General features: G+C 38.6%; 1 pseudogene across 1 annotated transcript; it reads left to right on the forward strand.

Annotated features, from left to right (window-relative positions):
• The first annotated feature begins 1,292 nt into the window (after positions 1–1,292).
• LOC307101140 lies at positions 1,293–2,161 on the forward strand (annotated as a pseudogene). The gene has a single exon. The product of its transcript is annotated as an uncharacterized misc_RNA (transcript).
• The last annotated feature ends 817 nt before the right edge of the window (positions 2,162–2,978 follow it).

Raw genomic sequence — 2,978 nt, forward strand, 5'->3', positions numbered from 1 at the left:
GAAACCGGTTTGGTTCAGTGGATAGAGCGTCGGTCTGCGGACTGAAGGGTCCCAGGTTTGATTCCGGTCAAGGGCATGTGCATTGGTTGCGGGCACATCCCTGGTGGGGGGTGTGCAGGAGGCAGCTGGTCGATGTTTCTCTGTCATCGATGTTTCTGGCTCTCTGTCCCTCTCCTTTCCTCTCTGTAAAAAATCAATAAAATATATTTTAAAAAAACAAACAGAATCTGGAGAAGGGGCCATGTGCAAATGGATATACTAGACAAGAAATATAAATTTGGAAGGCAGTGGGGGAAACCAGGTGGAGTCCCTTCTATAGTGGAATGGCTCCCCGAATGTCCAGACCCATCGATTTTTATTTACTAGAATATACATTTGCTCTTTAGCAAAGCAAACAGTCATTTTAATGGTAAGGTTTGGTAAACAATAAAGGATTATCAGGTTAGGAGATTGCCTTCAGCCACCATTGTCTTGACAAATCAATCAGTGCATAGCTTTTAGCCCTTGCTAAAGCCCAAAGTCCATCAGCCTTCTGATGGACCTCTCACATTTATTATGCTAACTACTTGCAGGTCTTTGCCTCCAGCAGCCATAGTAAATTCATTTGAAACCCTAGGTTATCTTATGCCAGTAAATCAGGTCCGATCACAGAGTGAAGGGGAAGACTTGGAAGTGACGAAAAGAGAATCAGGATGTACTTTCACTGGTGGTCTGGGAAACAAACTGGGAGATTCAGGGAATGGCAATAAAGATGAAAGATGGGAAAGCATAAATGCCTATGACAGTTTCCCAAATAGTATGTCTGTAATTGAGTTGGCCAATACACCAAAGAATTACCTCTCTAAGGGTGATGACTTGTTTCTAAGTTTGTCATTGAGGCCAAAGAAGAACTCTGCTCCTTGTCTGACAGTTACTCAGACCTTTCCTGTGTAGCTAGTGATGGCTACTCTAGCACAAAGGTAGAAAAGCAAATTGGAAATGTGCATTCCATGGTATGAGACATCCAGGACCAATCTGATGAAACTCCAGGCTCATCTATGCAAAAGAGATGGTAGGTAAAATTCTTCTGAAAGACACAATTCTGTGCTGTCAGTATGGATCCAGAACTTCAGATAAAGTTTTAGGAAAGGAACAAGAAGTAAATACAACTAAAAACAATTGGGCTTTTTTTCCCCCTCAAATAATTTATCTGTTGAAGAATTACAGCTGAGCTCTGATGGATAACCCTATTCTGGTAGCCGGCCTGAGGGACCTCATAAGTTTACCTGTGAACAGAGACCAAAGAAAGATAGATGGCAAAAGCTGGCAGGGGCCAGTTGGTTCAACTGATCTCCATTCCTGAAGCAGCATGGGGACCAGAAAGCAGTCCAGAAACATTAACAGAGGAGAAGCTATTGATAGAAAATGAAGGCTTGTCACCTCCAGCTGAGAACACAGATTCAATCATAGAAACAGAAACAAGTATCTCTGGAGGCTGCTTGCTTAAACTGGGCATATCCCAAAGAGTGTCTTACAGTAGAGGAGGCCAAAAAAGGACTTTCAATTTGGTACCAAACTTTAATTTACTGAGACAAAGTCATATCAATGTAAAAGAAAGGGATAAATGCGACTTAACATTTAGCCATGGGCTAAAATTTATTTTGGAAGAAGAAATAGAATTTCAGAAATAAATAATGAAGAGAAGAATGAATAATACCATATGACCTCTGATCATCATCTATCCTGGTTTTACTCTGAAATTATCAAAGATCCACCTCTAAATGTTGGTGGAAAATTTGACTCTCATTACCCGCCATTTAACAGACTAAAGCACTATGTATATTTTTACAAAAACCCTGCTCCTTCTCCTATGCTACAATCTACATCCAGCTTTTGGAAGATATCTTTTACAAGGAAGATACCATTTTTAACTTTCAAATCTAGACAAGAGTAGATAATAAGCTAAATGACACAGGCTTTACTTCTCCAGAAATGTTAAACGGCCCATCTGATACTTTGTAATCTTTTAGGAACACTTCTGATCTTCACTTTTTAAATAAAAGGTTTGGTGGAAAAACTGAACCCATGGGAAGAACCTAAGCTATTACAGTTCTTACAAACTGAGGAAAACCAAGATTCAACAAACACTGACCTTGATTCACTTGAGCTGCCTTTCAACTAGTAAGGCTTTGTGGATCCCTTGGAGTTCTAGCAGGAAAATTGCGCTTATTTGCTACAGATAAAAAGTCCAGTTTAACATATACGAATAATTTTTCAGGTGTTCTACTTTGAGTTAGTGATCTCATTTGGTTAATTGATCTTGTGATGCTTTTCAGGAGTGGAAGTGGAAGACCACAGCAAATGGTGTTTGACCTTCAGAACTGTGTCCCCTGTCCCACCTCTGTGACCAGTAGTCTTGAATGTCTCTGAGCATGTAGAATACTTGGACCCTCAATTTAAATAGAAACTAGGACGTGTGAAGGAAAAGGTGGGAAAACAGTGATTATGTAACAAATAAAGGCAGATTGCTTTTTGTTGTTTTTTAACTCTTTCTACTTTCTACATGTCCCTTGTTTGGTACATGCCCTTTTCTTTCTTAGTCATAATATGGCATGTAGTCATGAGAATAGTAAAGAAGAGCATGGTAAAGATCAAATGATGAAAAAATATCATCTGCAATAGTTAAATTTAATATTTAAAGACTATCTGAGAAGGGCATTGAAAAGTTGATTAAAAAGCGTTCTGACTGATGATTTGAAAGGTTCCTTCAGGCTCTCAAGATTGTTTTTTGGAAATAAAAAATCCACCTGTAAATAAAAGAAGTTAAAATATGATTTTTTAATATTCTAAGTAAAACTAGAGGTAAATTTATCCTAAATAATAAGCATATTTAAGACATATGCTAAATGTCTTAAGAAATGGAGCACATGGTGGGGGGAGGGAATAGGGCAGTGGAGGTGGAAAAGGGTATAGAAGGAATAAATGATGATGGAAAAAAT

The sequence above is a fragment of the Cnephaeus nilssonii genome (assembly GCF_951640355.1).
Source record: "Cnephaeus nilssonii genome assembly, chromosome: 6".
Classification (NCBI taxonomy): Eukaryota; Metazoa; Chordata; class Mammalia; order Chiroptera; family Vespertilionidae; genus Cnephaeus; species Cnephaeus nilssonii.